The 19723-nt window shown below is 42.9% G+C and overlaps 1 protein-coding gene across 3 annotated transcripts in view; it reads left to right on the top strand.

The window, feature by feature from the left end:
• The first annotated feature begins 361 nt into the window (after nt 1–361).
• Nucleotides 362–19723, top strand: part of kank4 (KN motif and ankyrin repeat domains 4) — an 83710-nt gene continuing 64348 nt past the window's right edge. The window contains exon 1 of one of the 3 annotated variants that reach the window (XM_084909136.1): nt 362–451. The gene's annotated coding sequence lies outside the window, so the exon portion shown is untranslated. Of the gene's footprint in view, nt 452–493; nt 1041–1071; nt 2728–19723 lie in introns of those variants that run through there. The other 2 variants (XM_084909138.1, XM_084909137.1) reach the window with 2 other exon arrangements.

Genomic DNA, 19723 nt, shown 5'->3' with positions numbered 1-19723 from the left:
TGCACGTACCATTTAAAGTCGTAGATAACAAACCAAGCAAGTGTCCTACTAAAATCCTAAGCAAGAACATGGCAACCACCGACTTTCATTAGCCAGTTCTTCTTTTATTTTGAAAAAAGTAAACGGAAGTTCATAGTTTGCAGCTGTTAAAATGAAACTATTTTTTTTGTGGAACCAAAGTATATTTGTGGACTTTTGTTTAATAACGAAGCTTGTCCCACACCAGCTGTTCATAATTATATTTAAGGAACCCATTTACATGTATACATAATACATAAACAGGGAGAGAAACCAAAACGCTTATTGTACAGGCACTGCCCGCTTTGCACCAACAGGGGGCGACATTATCCAGCCGAACGGAGGTCGATCTGTCCAGCAGTATCATTCCCTCCTTCACCGGAGCATCTCATCGTTTGACAGTCTCCGAGGCTATCCCTCCGCGACTGTGACGGTAAGACACTGTTTACGTTTCCCCTGCTTGCAGCGTTAATTGATAAAGATAAATCTGCCCGAATAGCCGGGCCGCGAGTGCGTCTAGTTTAATCTTCTTTACAGCTTATTTGTATCAGTTGCACTGTTTTGCTTTTACAGTATTACGGAGTGCTTTGGCTGGCGTGTTTTTTTGGGTTGTTTTTTTTTTTACTACGATATAGAGAGGATCGCATCACCTGAAAGCGGCACAGACATGGTGTTTCGTTTCATCCATGCACGTAGTCAGTGCAGGCATTTGTCAGTACGACGCTATGAAGGCTGGACGATCCGCTGCTGCTGTTGCTACAGCTGCTGCTGCTGCTGCTGAAGAGTGGTTGCTTGGTCAGCAGCAACGTACCGATGGACACTGAGCTGCTGTGCCTCAGCTTCCAGAAAACCTCAGTGGCTTTCAGGCTGATGGTGGAGGGATGTTGCAGTGAGGATGCTGATGCAGTAGTGGATGGGAGTACTTTAGGGGTGCTAAGACTTCCTGTGGGACTGTAGATGATGATGCCATCGCCATCCTTCAGTCTGATGGCTCAGAATACTCTTCAGTCTCCAGCTCTGAGGTAGCTTTAATAGCAAACCTCTTAATTAACTTACTGTAGCCTACCAGAGTCCCACACTTCACTTAAAGTGGGTTCAGTTTATCCTAAATCACTCTTGTGGTGTGACTTCATTACAGATCAAACAAGCAGCTAGTGATCTCTTTAGATTACAGAAGGAGGGCCGGGGAGGGGAGGTGTTGGATATGCTTTCTCTCTCACTCACCATTTAAATCCTAACCAGGAGACTCACATTCAGGAGGATTACTGTGTTTCGCTTCTCTCATCACCTCCTTATAACAGAATTTTATAAAGAGGGCATTGCCAGGTCATCCACGTGTCAAGCTGCTGTATGCTGAAGGGTCAAATGTACGCAGGGCTTTATTTTCCAGTATTTCAGACGCTGAATGCGATAACTGGAGAGATCTGTGCAGTGAAACGTTGGTGGCAATACTCTCTCTCACCGGAGAGACTTTCCATTTTTAGAAGGCATAAAAAAAATGACTCGAGGAACAATGATAAGGAAAAAAAGCTTCTCTTTTACCTGGATGTGACACATTCAGGTACTGTTTATGGGCCAAGTTTACAAGAACTTGAGCAATGAGGTGCTTGAATTATGCAAGTGGCATTTATCAAGGTTGGCCTTGTCCCACGAGGCCCAAGGCTCTAGTGGCTGGAGCGGTAGAGGTGGGTGGTGTGGCGGGCTTAAAGCCCATGAGACAAAACAGCCCCCCTCCTCCAGCCTCCAGCCTGGTTCTCTCTCAAGAACTGAGCACTAGTAGGAAAATGAAAGCATGCTGAACGACAGGCAGTGGTGAACTCCAAGAATGAGAAGCATGTCCAAGTCTGCTACACTTGTGTGCACACATGTACTCAGAAATGCGATGAAAAACAGAGACTTTTCTTTCAGCTTAGAGCAGCTGGAACAAAGAAAAACCTGAGCGCGATCCGAAAAAAGCAAAAACACAAGCATAAGTGAACAGCTACGCTTCTCACTTTTCACGTGTTTTGCATCCTGTCTGAGAGGGTTTTATAAGGATAAGCAGAAGAGAATGGATGGATATGTATATCTGCTACACTATGACTATAACTGTTAACATCAACACTTTATTCCTTTCTCACACAGAAAGTAGTTTAATGTGTAAGCGTGTCAGTGAAAGTAAGTTGTAAGTACGCATGTGTGCATAACCCTGCATGGATGGATATTTGCATATATCAGATCTGATCAGATCTCAGGCTGCACATAGGATTCCTCTCTCTCTCTCTCTCTCTCTCTCTCTCTCCGTGTATACTTGTGAGCATCTGAGCGAATCCCGTTTGATGTATGCCGAGGAGGTGGGTGTATCCAGCCCAGCCGCTCTGATGTTGGGAGGCAATAACTTCCATCCTACTCAGTCTGCTCTCTACTCTCACTGCTCTCCTGTTTCAGCCAGTCTGTCTGCCTCCTAGCGTAGTACTCTGCTTTCACTCACCATTATTCATCGCCATCTAAGGATATATATATATATATTTACACAAACCCACAGAGGCAGACGGAGTACCTTCCTAACGGACCCAAGACTTTGCATTTGGCTGATAGAGATATAAAATATACACCACCCTGCAAAGACATAAAAGTTGGGCTCGATAGCAGTTCTTCTTAAACTGACATTTGTTGTTCCCCGCTACTACATTTTTTCCATCACAAAGGATTTCACAAGCAGCTGCTGAGGTAAGGGAAAGATAGATTTCTCTCCGTTTGACTGTTTTTCACGTGCATTTGTCCCCTGGTGCATCCTGGTCTTCCAGGTTCGGTGCTTGGCAACTTGAGAACACGTTTTTTTTAGCATGTTGTGTTTGATCAACTGATTATATTTATTCTGGGCTTCTCTCTGAGCTTATGGATCTCTTAGTGTCTGTGTTGTAATCAGATGAAGCAGTCCGGGCATGCGCATATATCTGTGCTAACAAATGACATCTCTTTGTTTATCATTACTCCCCCTACCTGCTGATTCTTCCTCTGAAGTGTTTTGTTAGCAAGGGCAAGCATCAGTAAAACTCACTGCTGCTCCAGCTAACCTCTTTCAGCTGGAGCCTGACATGTGCACATATGTGTGGGGTTACAATATAAGCACGCTGTGGTGAAGTGCTGTAACTAGTCAGTGGCCGGTCAGAAGGAGTAAAAGCGAAGGATGGTTGTTGTTCGGAGTGATCATATATGCAACTTCTGCTTGGTTGCCTCTGCATTCAGTGTGCCTCTCTTTGCTTTTCCCTTCCCTGCCCTCTCCCTCCCTCTCTCTGCTCTCTTATGGTCTGCTTGTATTCACAGTCTTGGTCACTGCTCTGCTTGCCTGCCACAGACCATTGGCCATGGTTGGATGGCTAACCGCAGCTACACAACATTAAAAAGGCAAAAAGTTCCTATTTCGCGGGGCATGTTTGCAGGGTACCACTTTGTGTGTGTATGTGTGTGCCTCATGCTGCATTTACTGACTTTTGGATTTCTACTCCGTCGCTCAGGTGAAAGGGCACGTGGTTGTTAGCACATAACACACATTGTCCTCAGAGATACAGCTGACCTGCATTTAGTCCTTGCGTGTGTATGTGTGCGTGTTCTGTGTTTGTGTGTGTCAGTGTGATTTCCTTGGAGGTTCAGAGAGGTGAGTCATACCAGCTCAGAGGCTGGTGGCTGTAAGAGTCATTCGGTGTAACGATGCCTTGATGTGCGATTTGCAAATTGACACTGTCTGATGGAACCGTGTATCTGTGAAATGCCAACTTTTCAGGAAATGAAAGCAAGCAGAACTGCCGTTTTAAGCTCAGTCGTCATTCATTTTTAAGGCTTTCTAGTACAGCTGGAAGCAGTTTTGTCATCTCAAGTCTAACAGAACTTTCTCCACACAGAGGGGTTTGTAGTGTTTTCAAGCTAGCCAAGAGACTTTTAAATAACATAAAAAAATCCAAATGTTGAATATCTAAGACGTAAAATAAAAGCATGCATATTTAACATAAACAAAACAAATACTAACAGCACACAGAACATGTTTTTGTTGATATCTATAACCCGCCGCCGGATCATAGCAGCATGGTTCTTTGATTGGGAGTGTCTGCTGAAATTCTTCAACAGCTATTTGTTGGATTCCCATGAAAACTCGGACAGACATCTATGGTACCCTGAGGAAGAATCCTGCTGGCTTTGATGATCGCCAGAGTTTCCCTATGAGGCTGTTGTGAAGCTGTGCAAAATGTAAATATAAACAGAATGCAATAATCTGCAAAACTCATAAACTCTGAGCCATTTTTACCTCTGTAGCATCTATTTTTTTAACAGCAGTTTGTAAATGTCTGTGCTGCTGTTTAATATAAATATACAAAACCTTCCCTGAAACTGGCGGCATCAGGATGGGAGCATGTGTTGATCTTAAACCTCACATTTTCATGTAACTTTCAGCACTGATGGTGCATTTTCAGGTGTGCAAGGTATCAGTTTCATAGGCACTGATGAACCCCCATACCATCAGAGATGAAGACCTTTGAACTGAGTGTTATGGAGGACTTGGTGCCCATGTTTTCCAAAAAGAATTTCACATTTTGATTCATCTGGCCACAGAGCAGTTTTCCACTTTTTCACAGTCCATGTTAAATGACCTTTGGTCCAGAGGAGACTGTGACCTTTCCGGCCACTTGTGGCTTCTACTTCTTTGCATGACAGAGGTTTGGCCTGCATTTGTGAATGGCACCATAAACTGTGTTTGCATGATCACAGAATCATGCCCGTGTTTAATGCTGTGTCACCCGAAGGCCCGAAGATCACAGGCATCCAGTATTGATTTTCAGCCTTAGCCTTTATGCAGATATTCATATTATGTACCGTAGATGATGAGAATCATGCTTACATTGATAAACATGATTCTGAAATTGTTTCGTAATGTGAAGATTGATGAGTCTCTGTCCATCTTTGCTTCTGATACACGCTGCCTCATTTTATATCCAATCATATTACTGACCTGTTGCCAGTTTAGAATCAGAATCAGAAAGGGTTTTATTGCCAAATGTTGAGCAGGTTTACAACATTAGGAAATTGCTGCGGTACTTAGTGCAAAACATACTGTCAGATAACGCTTAAATAAACATAAAAATACAGATTGTGTCCAGGGTGAGAAGGGTCAGCTGTGATCTGAGCTGCACGCCCCAGTGTCCTGGAGGTGTACAGGTCCTGCAGAGATGGGAGTCTGCAGCCAATCACCTTCTCAGCAGAGCGCACAACACGCTGCAGTCTCTGTTTGTCCCTGATAGTGGCTCCAGCGTACCACACGGTGATGGAGGAGGTGAGGATGGACTCGATGATTGCAGTGTAGAATTGCATCATCGTCCGTGTTGGCAGGTTGAATTTCTTCAGCTGCCTCAGGAAGTACATCCTCTGCTGGGCTTTCTTTATGACAGAGGTGATGCTGGGCTCCCACTTCAGGTCCTGGGTGATGGTGGCACCCAGGAAGCGGAATGAGTCCACAGAGGTGATGAGGGTGTCAGTCAGGATGATGGGGGGGAATGGGGCTGTGTGCTTCCTGAAGTCCACAACAATCTCCACTGTCTTCTGGGCATTCAGCACCAGGTTGTTGTGGCTGCACCAGGACACCAGACATTCAACCTCCCTCCTGTAGGCAGACTCATCCCCGTCCGAGATGAGTCCAATAACGGTGGTGTCATCTGCAAACTTGATTAGCTTGACAGACTGGTGGGTGGAGGTGCAGCAGAGGAGAAAGAACACAGCCCTGAGGGGAGCCGGTGCTGATGGTCCGGGAGTCCGAGACATTCTTTCCCAGCCTCACATGCTGCTTCCTGTCCGTCAGGAAGTCAGTGATCCACCGGCAGATGGGATCAGGCACATTCATCTGGTAAAGCTTGCCTTGGAGATGGTCTGGAAGGATGGTGTTGAAGGCAGAGCTGAAGTCCACAAACAGGATCCTGGCGTAGGTTCCTGGGGAGTCCAGATGTTGCAGGATGAAGTGTAGAGCTAGAGCAGGGCGATATGACCAAAATATTTATCATGATATACATTTGAAAATTTGTGATAACAATATAACTGACGATATAATTGACATTAGACAAAATACTTTACAGCTCCACAACTTTATTAGTGAAAAAAACCCCATCAATGTATTTTCACTTAAACAAGCAGCTGTTTTTTATGTGCATTAAAGTTATATAAAAATGTAACAGTGCAAATTCTTTGCTGACAGTTTAACCAAAAGGCATTTCCAGTGGAAATTGGCCGACATATCCTCAACATAACCATGTATAATATCCACAAAACTTAAAGAGGTTATACACACACAATACGGTAATATTATGTTGAAGCACAGTACGTATCACTCCACGAGGCTCCTCCCTACGATAGCCGTAATGCTCCGACAATCCATCAAGCGGTGCGGCTTTGTAGCTTAGCAAAGTCGTACTAAAACATTTGACAGATTTTCAAGCGCCGTGTACCACATAAAATCGTTTCGAGGTCAGTAAACACAACCAGAATTCATAGATAAGGCACACGGGATTATAAGGGGCACTGTCGATTTTCAGAAAAATCAAAGGATTGATTTTAAGTGTGCCGTACTTTCCAAACAACACGGTAATAACGACGGCCCGCTAGCATGCTCTACTAAAAATAGTGCTTTGTTGTGTATCTGACGGACGAAAGCTAAACCAGTTCCACACCACTGAAGTTGCAGCATTTTTACAAACCAATTCTGGTTCATCCGTTTCATTTAACGATCCACTTTCGCTCTTCTCATTCTGCGTCGCCGCCATGTGTGTATGTAAACATAGGCACTGCACATGTGCGTTTTACCCATATTCTATCGCGATATTTCATTTTCCTATCGTTGCCCAAAACTACACCGGTATTACCGTGAACGGTATGATATAGCCCAGCCCTATGTAGAGCCATGTTGATAGCATCGTCTACAGACCTGTTGGTTCTGTATGCAAACTGCAGGGGGTCCAGGAGGGGGGCCGTGAGGGTCTTGAGGTAGGAGAGAACCAGGCGCTCAAATGACTTCATGACCACAGATGTCAGAGCCACAGGTTTTTCCAGTGATCCTTGGTTTCTTGGGGACAGGGATTATGGTAGAGGACTTGAAGCAGGCAGGCACATGACATGCCTGCCGTGAGGAGTTGAAAATGCCAGAAAACACTGGGGCCAGCTCGTTTGCACAGTGTCTGAGGGTGGCAGGAGACACACCGTCTGGGCCAGGAGCTTTTCGTGCATTCAGACTCTTAACTGCTTCCTCACATCTGCTTCATGAATATGAAGGGTATTAACTCAGTTAGCTGCAAAATGTTCCTCTAGCTTAGGTCTACTTCCTTTGCCGGCCTTTTCTCACCACCTTTTCAACTTTTTTGAAACATGTCACTGCCATCAAATACTAAACAAGATAATATTTTTCATATAAAAGCAAAATGTATCCGTTTAAACATTTGATATGTTTTCTGTGTTCTACTGTGGATAAAATATGGTTCCAGGAGATCTTAAAATCTGTACACTCTGTTTTTATTTACACGTTGCACAGCATCTCAGACTTTTTGGAATTGGGGTCGTACATTTACATTTTCTGGGGTGAACTAAAAACAGCTTGAAGGGTAAACTGGCCAAGTTTGGTCTTACAGTGGAAACCAGACGCATTAGAGACCAAGCCGTAGGTAGAACTGTAAAGGAAGGCCTCAGCAGCCTAATCTGATGGAAAGTCTATTGAAGCACTAAAGCAGACACACACACACAGAGACCCTGAGCCCACCCAGAATGTGTAGCCAGTTCAGTGAGCATTTAGCATGGCTGCTCTTATGCAGAGCAAACACATGGAACCGTGAACAAAATCATGCTATGCTTTTCTTTCCTCAGCAACCCTGTCGTGTTGTCTGGGTCTGTGTACGTGATGGTCGTGATGATAATTATTTCAGTTTATTATTCTGAAGATAGCTTCCAAACAAAGAAGCAGCTCAAAATACTTCACACGGCACACAACACGAATCCCTCACAGCGTCATCGCAGTGATGTGTGTGCGGGTCTGGTGTGTGTAGAGCAGCGCCTGTAGAGCTGAATGGGCAGTAATGTGCATGGTGGGAGTGTGCGTGAAGTTAGCGGGTGCCAGTAGATACCAGTCTGTGCCCTGGCTGAGTGCCCGGTGCTCCCATGTGGTTTATGTTCTCCAGAATTTCACATCCAAGTTCAAGTTCAAATTTTATTCGCCACATGCAGTGGCAGGTTGCCCTGCAGTGGAATGAACCCGCCCCCCCCACCTTACACACACAACACAGACATCACATGGGGATACAAGTCAGAGAACGGTTGCATTACAGAAAAAACACTGAAATGTACACTACAATGGGAAAGTACAAGAGGAAAAAAAGAGACCTCTACTCATGCTGGGCTATAGGAGGACAGCATGAGAACAGGAAACAAAAAGACTCCTCTGCACAGAAAACACATAAATGTCCACAGTACAACATTATAGGGCACGTGACCAGCAACAGGGTTGGGTAGGAGATAAGGAGTAATCCCAGGACACACAGCAGCCATCCTGCCACTGCGCCGACTCTCCAGTGCGGGCCCAGACCCGCCTCGTGTTCCAGTGACTTTCCCGAAGACTTCACTGAACCCATAAATGTCTTTGTTGGCCCACACAGCGTGTGCGTGTTTGTGTACAAATGTGTGCATCAAGTTGATTGCTTAAAAGGATAAGGGTGTCTAATTTCATACTGTAGCAAACAATGCAATGCAAAGACAAAACAGAGCCAGGAAGAAAAACAAAAAGAATCAGTTGAGTTTGTGTGAGCTGTCAAAAACACTTCCTTTTATGCGTGTTTGAGGTTGAGCCAATGCAGGGGGGCACAAAGTTGATTTTTTTTTATCTCCACAGTATTCAAAGTGTTTAAAAAAGATGTGCTTTCATCAAACAAGTGGCAGAGTTGTGGGTAAGGAGCTTTAGGGCTTCTTAGCACTGCTGTGGGAGGGAGAGGGACTCCTAAGCAGTCAAAGAAGCCAAAAACCCCTTGCTGAGAATACACACTGATACAGTACACAAGCACTAAGAGTTAGAACGCACACACATGCACCAGCTGAATGAACGCCCAGGGACAGCACTACTAATCTCATTCTCTGTTGACATACTATTCCTCAGCTGTGCCACGCTTTCTGAGCGCTCTCTCGCAGCGTGTTGATATCCTGACGCTGGAGGTGTATTCCCTGCTATCAGAGTCAGCAGAAGGTAAAGTTCACAGAGGGCCAGAGGTGTGTGTATACTCTGTGCCCTCAGCATTTCTGATCTGCAAACCACAGCTGTGCACAGACTGCACTATTTTACAAAACAATAACTCTTTGCAAAAGTTTAGATGAGTTAGCACTTCAGCTGCCTTTAGTAGCAGAGTTCATCTGGAGCGCTGCTGTGAACAGATTAAGAACAAATGCATTAAAAAATCAGACGTGCCCATAAAAAAAAAGATAAAAGAAAAAAAAAAGGATTTGAAAGTACAAATAAAATGAAAAATGTGCAACTTTATCAACTTTGAAAATGGAGACTTTTGTAGAAGTCAGCACTTTGGCCGCAGACGTTCACGAATTGGCTGAGGTGGATCCAGACCATTTTTGGACACAAGCCAGCCATGAAGTCAGCGCCAAGGTAGGCAGATTTCTTTCTTTGCCCTGAAAGCACGTTTTGTGCTTAAAGGAATGTTAGCTGGTGTAGATCTGTGAGCAGTCTAACTACAGACTGAAACAATTTGCTCTATCAGTGTGGGTCTTTTGGTAAACTAATTGAAGCCATTCAGATCAGTGTTATTCGTATCAACGTCTGTTTACAGGCGCGACTCATTGGTCACCATCACTCCATCACAGAGTATCACATCCCTGGATAAATCCACCATTAGCTGTTTTATGCTTTGCTGGGATATTGTGCAGATACAGATTATTAGCGATTAAAGTCTGGTATTTGTATTTCCAGTGCAACTCCCTCCACACATTGAAGAGCCTCTTTTTGGTGATCAAGGCAATCTGCAACAGATTCAGTGCTTTGCAGAAAGCTGGTGATTCATCAGACATCTAACGTTTATGCTTTGCTTTCTTTTGTGCTGACAGTCATACCTGACCACCCCTTCCTATGCATGTTGTGACAGTAGCTGTGTTAAAGAGCCTGCTTTTAACTTCCCTTGTTTGATTCCTTTCTCTGTTTCTTCTTTTATATCTGTGCCATGGTGATGTCAGTTTCAAACTGAGATCTGAAAGGGTTTCAAGCTGTTGTTAAAATTTAAATAACATTATTCCTAAGATGATCTTTTTTTTTGTAATATAATCTTTTCATAGATATATGGCAACAGGAATTAGTCCAGTCCTGGAAAAACAATGGGTTATGCGAGCATTGTTACTGAGCTTCACAATGGTGCGTGTGTTTTTGTGGCGTTTCCATGGTGGATGCCTGAGTGGGTGAGTTTAGCTGGACAGGGGTCACTGAGGTGGGCTGCAGTTCTTTGCTGAGTGGGACTGTGGAGATCAGAGGAACAATACAGCAAGGCTTGTTCTTGTTCTTTGGTTTTCGGGGTGAGTGGGGGACACTGGCCCTGGTTTTCATTTTTCAGCAAGACGACACATTCAAAGCGTTTCACAGCACCGCTGTCCTCCACCCACCTCACCAAATACTTACCCATATTTTTAATTGTGCTGTATTTGCTAGTACGGACTGCGAACAAGCCCAGGGATAAGGTTTCTAATGTTATCAGAAAGGAAACAGAAGTTTTCAAGTCATTACAACACTGCTCCCAGCAATAAGAGCTTTCTATAATGTGATCATATTATAAGTAAATGCTTAAAGCGATTATCAAACTTAGGCACTTGCATTTTAGATTCACCCCCTCAGACGTTGATGATGTACTTACCTTGTGATAAAAAGTGAAAAAACATACAGATGGATTTTCAGGTAAAGATTCAAGGTTCAAACCAGCAGGACATTTCTCAAGGACCAACACTGACCAACAATGGCTTTGTCCATCCTTACATTGTTCCCTCCCTTAAGTATCCCCACCACTGATTCTTAATGGATTCCTGGCATTGACAGGCAGGAAAAAACAGAGTCTGTCGTGAGTGGAGTCAAGACTGCTGAAGGGAACGTGGGACTTCCTTAATGGAAATTTCATTGCCAAATACTGTGTTTTAATTGGCTGGATGCAGGAGGCAGGAACTTCCTGTTGGAGTGTTGTTAGAAGTAACCACTCCCTGTGAAAGGCCAAGGTTTTGTGTATGCATGACTTTATGCTCATGTGTGTTCTAATCCAGGAATAATGTTTTGTTGTTCAGAATATTTACTTATAAGATGTGTGTGCATAGAAATCTTCGCTGTGGATGCACTGTGAAGTTCTTGGGAGGATTGTGTTTTTGGTGTGCACAGTAGACACTGAAATAGAGCAAAGCTTTCCATCCACTGAAGTTCAGCTGCTATTATCACGTGGCACACTCTACTCTCTGAAACATGAATTGGCCTTTGATTGCATTGCATAATTTGCAGTACAGTGCTCTAGTGAAGCTGTCTGTGCAGCGCATGCACTGCTTTACCACTCAGTTTGCAATTACTGATGCCACCACATTAACCTGTAATTGGCCAGATGTGTAAAAGGGGCATGAAAGTGTGTGGCATTACTCGCATTTGCACGTTTTATATAAATGCCTTTTATACAAACCTTTTCCTTTGATTTGTATAAAAGCGGTTGCATTTACCTGTGTATGGGCAACGCTTACAAGCAAGTTTATTTAAAGCCTGCTCTGAACCTTTCAAGCATGTCATGGATCTCAGTTCCACCCAATCAGCCACCTGAAGGCTGTGATTATATGTTTTCCTCAAATAGAAGTTCATTGCCATCACTTCACAGCCTTCAATGTGCTGCACATAATGTATGCTTACATTGAGTGATGCGACCAGTGTTTAGACTTCAATTATCAGCTGTCTGTATACTCTGCATCCACAAGTTTGTTCCATGTGAGCTTGCTAACTGAATTACATTGACTCCTACTGCTCTTGCTGACAGCATGAATGATGAGGAGGGATTATGGGCAAACCAAAGCTATGCAGTAGAAGAGTATATGGAAGGATACGGTTGTGGTCAAAAGTTTACATGCCCTCATCATGGGCATAAATTTGATGGTAATTCTTGGCTTTTAATGATTTCTTTGAACCATTCTTTTTACAAGGTGGAATAACTGTACAGCATACATCCCCACGGGATCAAAAGTATATATATATATATATACAGCTTGACCAATATTTGGTTACCTTAGCAAGTTATAATTCTGTCTGGATATATGGCAAATATTTGAATTGGTAGGTTGCATTTAAATTCGTTGGTTTTCTGACATCTTCCTAGCTTTTATGCGGAGTCCAGAAATTTTCAAGAAAGGTTGAGAATGGGGCCTCGGTAAGGCCATTCCAAAAACTGTCCAAAACCAATTTTGAGTTGTGTTTGGGATCATTGTCACACACCAGAAATGCCTTGTTTCAACCATCTAGCTGTTGTGTTCAGGTGAAGTTGAAGATTTTGTAGGTAGTCCCCATCCTTCATTATTCCATCCACTTTGTACAATGTACCAGCACACCTAACAGCAAAACTGCTTGACCGTTGGTACAGTTGGTACAGTTGGTACCAACTGGTTCTTAGGTTTGAATGGCTAACCTTCCACCTCTGAACATGCCATTGTGGCTAAGTAGCTCAATGTTTCTGTTTCTAAACATCCTAACCAGTTTCCTCTCATCTGACAGTGACAGTTTGGATCGTCTTCCAGACCTTGGCACACATACAGTTGTTTAAACCGATGATCCTGGACTCTGCATTTTTTTTTTTAATAAATAGCCGATTAAACCCTGATGAGTGTACGGAAACTTCTAACCACAACTGCACGACTCGAATATGTGGAAGAGTATCAGAGTTTAATTTTTCCTTAGAAGATTGCAAAGTTAACTGTTGGCTGGTTCTTACATATTGCACATTCTACTCAATCGCTCAAAGTGCTTTATACAACATGCCTCATTCACCCATTCATACAAGCTATTTTTTCTATGCTTAAGTGCTTTTTGTGTAACATTCACACCCAGCCACACTCCAATGGATTCATCGGAGAGCAACTTGAGGTTAGCATCTTGCCCAGGGATATTTGGCATTCAGACTGGAGCAGCCAGGGATTCAACCACCAGCTTCCCAATTAGTAGATGACCTGTTCTACCTCCTGAGCTACAGTCACTGTGTTCATGGTTAGCTACTTTTCAAGCTCAGTATCTTTGGATTATGGACAGTTAGTCGGGGAGAAAAAAAAAATGAGATCCTGGAGAAAAAACAAATTTTCAAACACACACCACTGTTGCAGGCACTTTAAACCAGGCACAACTGCTATCTTCCATTTGCATAACTGCAGTGGCAGCAGACCCATGCTTCCTGTTGGCAAGAAACAGCAGCAGCAGCAGCAGCGGTGTGGCACTGCAGATGTCAGAGACATGTCAGTCTTCTTGTTATTTCTCAGAGTATGCGTTTGATGAATAGATCCACATCTAAGATATCTCCCTCTTTGTTACACATTATATATAGATTCCATTCATTTAAAGGTTATCTGCATTTGTGTTCTCCTGCTGCTTGTGTCTTCCACCATGCCTGCAGGTGTGTGGGCTTTTAAGTCAGTTTTTCTTTGTTTTGTCACAGAAGTTTCTGAATGTGAACGTGCAACGCCTCCAAGTGTTTGAGAGTACGCTTCTGTGAACCTTTGAGAACCGAGCGATGGTTTTTATGTCTGTCTTGTGCTCGAAATCCCCAACACTACTCTCAGGACAACCACAACACATGCTTTCTCTATCTAACGACTCATTTTTCTAATGAAAATTTTATGCCTCTTGTCTGCAAGCCAAAGAGAAAATTGTCTTTATGCCTTTTCCACCCTCTCTGTTCTCCATCTTCTTGTTCTAGCTATCCCACACACACTGGCACACACGTACAGATTACAGACGCAGGCTCACCTCATGTTGTGTCTAATGTACATATCGCTTTCCCCTGGCGTTAAAAACGGACACATTTGAGGTTATAGGAGTAAAGATGAAAGGCATAGATGAAACAAAGATGGGATAAAGAAGAAGTAAGATGATGGGTAGCAGGTGAGATTGAAGAGTTTTTCTGTGTAAAAGAATCCAATGTGTGTGTGTGTGTGTGTGTGTGATTGTGTGTGTGTTCAGAACAGTTGTTTGATGTTCTTCCCACCTTCCCATCCCGTAATAAGTTACATGAAGCTTAGGAATGCAGATCAACAGATGAATGCTTTGGTGCTGCATGCACTGTATGCGAGTTTTTGGTTGTGTCTGAACGTGTGAAATCACACTGCTGATGTATGCAGTGTTAATTTACACACACGCATGCATAAGCCATGAGATGTTAGAGGTGTGTTTGTGTGCGTTCATTGCGGTCAGAAAATTTCTCGTGTGAGTTTGTCGGTTTTGCAGCGTGTTTGTCCTCATTGGAGCTGCTGCATGAGTGGGATTTAATGAGCCTCAACCTTGGCCATCTCCCCCACCTTTGAGTGTGCGTTTGTGCGTTTCAGCTCCTATCAGCATCTTGCCGGAACTGCTAAAACACTTATTTCCCCCAGTCACAAAACAAGCGGATACTTTTGTTCAAAAAGTGTTTACTAAGCGTTCTCTTCTCACATAGCATTGAATGTTTGGGCCAAATGTGTCCCCGCATCAGCAGTTTTTCTACTGGCCACATTTGACCTTGATTGACTGTGTTGACTCAAAGTAATCCAGCTTCTGGGCCTTGACCACAGGTTCACCTGTTATAGACCAGCTGTCAGGTGTTTTGTCACATTTAGGCACACTTTCCATGACCCAGGTCAAGTCTGGCTCGTGGTTTTTGGGACACATCTGGCTCACGCGTACATGCCAAAACGTCATATTAGGGCAAAACGTGTCTGCCAGTTGTGGATAGCATCATTTTAGCCACAATACAAGAGCTCCCCCTGTATTCCCACTGAATTTTGAGAAACTCAAGATTGCATACAACTTATAAAATTTAATTTAACTCTCAAGGGCGACAAAAAATACTTAGTAAATAAAAAATGGCAAAAAATACCATTTAAAATTTCCATATACACGATCAATCAATGGAAAAAAATGTGTGTTAGAGGCAAACATGGCTTTATGTATACACAGGTCAAATAGCCTGTCACATTAGCTCAGAAATAGTGGCAGTTCATAGTGAGTAACACTTTGATTCGGTGACAGGCGGCAGGATCAGGCTAACAAACACAGCAGACTTGGCAGGCAGAACATCAACAGCTGGCAGGCAACAGGTAAGAGGCAGGGAAACCGAAGCTTTGGATCAAAGGAAACCTGCCGCTGTAGTAACATTAGGCTTATCAGATATGTGTAGAAAACTGTGCTGGGAATTCTTAAGCTGCCGCTTGATGTTTACCTTTCACAAATGTATAGATCTGCTTCTGATGAAGCACTCCCTTTCCAAGCACTGTGGAAAAAGAATTTAAAGGACGAGGCTGGAGTATCATTTACTGCCCTCAGTATCCCCAAATTCAACTAATGCCCCTGATATGTGGAACCTCAGCACAGACTTCAAAAAGCAAGTCAGCAGCGTGTGGCGAGGGGGAGCGGGGAAGGCACAGGTGTCACTGTGACACAATCAGGCAAGATTGCAGCACTTGAACAGGCACACCCGCCATGAATAACTCTAATCAGCAGGACTGCATCCGCAAGGGCCTTTTCTGACTGTCACTCAGGGCCAAGTGTTTGAAGCCACTTTTCATTTTTAAAGCCAGCTCCTCCAAATATACTTAGCAGTAGAGATTGAATCCAAATGACATCCTTTAAAAAATGTTTTGGCAGAAAACAAAATCAAAGGATAAAGGGATTAAGGACAGGCTAAAATTAGGGGTTAGTTAAACACCTCTTCATGAAAGCAAATAGGTTGCCAGCAACAAATAATTACAGCTTTAGTTCACTATTCGAAAGGCAAATTATTTTATTAAGCTGCAAGACAAAAATAGTGATCTGCAAGAGCGCGTTGGCGCACTCGTAGCCGTGGATGCTCAGGCACAAACCGGGCCAACTGCAGTTAGAAAGATATGAAGATCTAATGTTCACACACAGCTCTCTGATGAGCTGTGTGTGAACATTAGCTATGATTATGAACAAATGATGGCCGTCACTGTGGTTTAACTGTAGTACTGGTACAGGAACAACAAAGATTCAGCCACAAAGTCACACCAAAAAGTTTGTATAGATCACATAATCTTCATAGATCTGTACAGTATAAATTCAAATTTTCCTGACATCTCACAATGTGATGCTCACTGAAACTGTAAGCATTCATTTTCCAGTGTCTTGGTAAAAAACAAAGAAACAGAAACTGAAATTCCAATTTCACTTCACCAAATCCCCCAAAACTCTCTATAAACATTCAAAAGTTTGACTAGCTGTCGTTTTCCATTTTCTTCCGGCCTCCGGAATGCCAGAAGTTGCTGACACGGTGCCATTATCTCCCTGTTCTCCCCGGTAACTAAAATCCACACAGACAGCATAGCCAATCAGATAACAGATAGCCCCTGATTTCAAATCAGCGCCGCACGCCTTTCATCCTGCTGCTAGAAAGCATTTTGCTTGACAGATAGGTTCCCGCCGAGTGTTTACTGTAAGCAGCATGTGAAAAATGGACATAATGAGAAAGGAGACGGGGGGGCAGTCGTATGATGTATGATATGGTGCTCCTGTTGAAGATGCAGAAACAATGAGGGGAGGGGAGGAAAGAGCAAGAAAGTAGAGGAATGGTGGAGAAAAATAGAAAGCATAGAGTGAATAGGATGAGGAAGAGGTGATGAGAGGTGGGAGACAAAATCCGTCTTTCAGCTCTCCTCCCATGTCAGCTGGAAGAAGCTGGGTGGAGAGATGTTAAAGGAATGAATGGGTAAAAAAAAAAAAGAGTGAGAGAGATTGTCATTACTGCATTCCAGAGGCCATGTTTCCCCGTATCTCTGACTGCCTGTATGTATGCCTCCAAATCAGATATTTCCATCAGTCAGCCATGGGTTCCTGAAACACTGAGGTAGCTCATTTTTTCCCATTTTTATCCAGCAAATCAGATCAGAGAGATAAAGGAAGGGAAGCAGGCCAAAAGACAGACTGGGGATAGACAGAGGAAGCAGATGAGAAGGCGCCAGTGGCGGTTGAAAAGAGGAGGGAGAGGGAGAGGAGAATCTGCAACTTTGATATATTTGACTTCTTTAATGAGGGTTCGGGTCTCACCAGCATACTACTCGATGATGTGCCTTTCGTCACTCCACTGTCGTATTTCCTCTGTGACATTAATGAAACTCTCATCCGAGCCCGGGACCAAACCTCAGAGTAAATTGGTTTCCTCGCCACTATGATCACTGGTTGCACCGCATATTTGGAATGGATGGAGAAGACCTTCCTGTTCAAATTAAGCAGCTTGGCCAGCTGTCAGTGTGAATTAGTGTAACCATAAAATGGAATAAATGTTTCAGACTTTCATGAGCAGGGTGCAGACTGACAACCTGTAGTGTACTTGTCCAGAGGGAGGCATGGAGAATTTGCAGTTGTCCTGCACATCGTTATGCGCTTCACAAATATATGCAGTGAGCATCTGATATTTAATATTTTTTTATATTAACATTTCAAGTTGCTACAGTTATGTTGCATTACTACTGTTAGACTTTGTGTCTACTATTTGCCACAGTTAGCCAAATGTATGTTTCTCTAAGCACCATTTACTCAACACCAGTATTGGGGTTGTTAGAATAGTAATCTATTACATGTTACTTGTTACTTTTCTCAAAATTAATGCAGTACCTTACTTAATTTCTCTCTGGAGAAAGCAATTTGTTACTCTACTTGTTACATTACTTTCTCTTTTCTCAGTAAAATGAGTAAAGCCCAAATGCTATAGAGGTGAATGCCATAGTGATTCTATATAAAAACCGTGAACAGGTAGAGATGGAGGCTGTGAGCCTGACTGCTCATCACTGAAGTTCAGGCTCTGGCTGCTGGGCTGGGGTCTGCTTACACTCAGCTTTTATGTAATTTGGGGTTCTTGGCTAGCTTTGTGTTAGCATGTTGTCTGTGCAGATTCTTGCTGAAGTTTTGTTAGTAGTTTAAGTAGTATGCAGCTGTTTCTGTCCTGGATGCAGTTTGCTTTTATTTTTATTGCACAATGATAAAGCGCAATGTCCATATTTCTGTTCCCCGCGTTATTAATATATTCTTTCTTCTAACTTTTAATTTTGTAATAAGGAGTGTTAGAAAAAAATATTAGAAGGATTTGAGTTTTATTATTGTTCGTTTGAGAGTAAAGTTAAAATGTTGTGAAACTTCTACTTTGTCTTTAATCTCATTTTTTTTATGTGGTCCTAATATTCTGTCGTGGGCCTTACAAGCAAGTCAAAGTATCACTGTGACTTACATTTATGATTAAATACAACAACATTTCTATGGAGATTTTTGGATATGACGGACACGGCGTTGCGTTGGCACCTACTCCAGCACTTTGGGACTAAAAGAAAAATCACTGTGAGGTTAAAAAGGCAAAATGCTTTTAGAGTTTGAAAAATTAATTTAACAATAACCTTCCCTCATACATAATTAACCTCCTAGGACCTGGCGTCCACATATGTGGACATCACATTTTGGGATATTTAGACCAAAATACTCAATTTTGCTCTGCAAGGGCCTGATATCCACTTACAAGGACATTAAACTGCTACTGTTCTATCAAAATTTTAAACGAATATCCTCAGATGTGGCTCTTATTTTTCTTAAAAACAAAAATAAGGTAAAAATAAAAAATCTGGTAATTCTTTATTTTTACATTCATCGGGCCCCAATCAGCCCAAATATCAAAGAGAAATTAAAAATGCATGCCGTGGAAGAGTTCGGGTCTTAGGAGGTTAAGGCTGGAAATCAACAATTATTTTACAAAACAACACAGATTTTAAACCAAAGATATAATTAGACATATCTCTAGATAGACTTGCATTATACATTTGACATATTAGCATCAAAACTGGAAAAAACATTACAGTTATAGAACAGAAGCTACTACTATCATCGCAGTTTGTTCCTGCTGTGTGGCCAAGCAGTTTCCCAATAGACTGCTATAGTCGACACATGCTTTTCCAGCCTGCATCATGGCACAAAAGGAAACCAAGAGTGACCCACTGACGCTTTGTTTTTCTGTGCCATGATGCGAGCACTGTGCATTGTCTGCAGCTGACTAAGCCTCTTCAAATCTCTCATTGCAGTGCAGCACTTTGGCCACAACCCAGAGCCCCAGATTTAGCCCTAACCATTTCAACTGGGACACGCGTGCCAACTGTGGTTTAGTATGGAGAGAAGTAACTAGCCTGAATAATGAACCCAATTTGCCACCAGGAATGAGCAGATGGGTAATATTTAGCCTGTCTGTTCAGTCCGGTCCTGATGTGTCTTTATCTGAGCGTCTTGCCATGTGTTTGTTTACTTTGTAAAGATAGAGGCTGTCTAGATAACCTGCACATCTCTGTTTTTTATCTGCCAGTAGATTTATGGTTAACCTGTATCTTCTGTATATGGCGTCGGTGTACACTATGTATGGGCTTGCACTCATCTGCCTTCTTTATTGACATTTAAAACATGATCCTCCCTCCCTCATCC

The sequence above is a fragment of the Perissodus microlepis genome, chromosome 17, assembly GCF_051167445.1.
Source record: "Perissodus microlepis isolate ML-2025 ecotype Zambia chromosome 17, ASM5116744v1, whole genome shotgun sequence".
Taxonomy (NCBI): Eukaryota; Metazoa; Chordata; class Actinopteri; order Cichliformes; family Cichlidae; genus Perissodus; species Perissodus microlepis.
The sequence above is the reverse complement of the archived record's forward strand: the minus strand, read 5'-3'. Positions and strand labels throughout refer to the sequence as shown.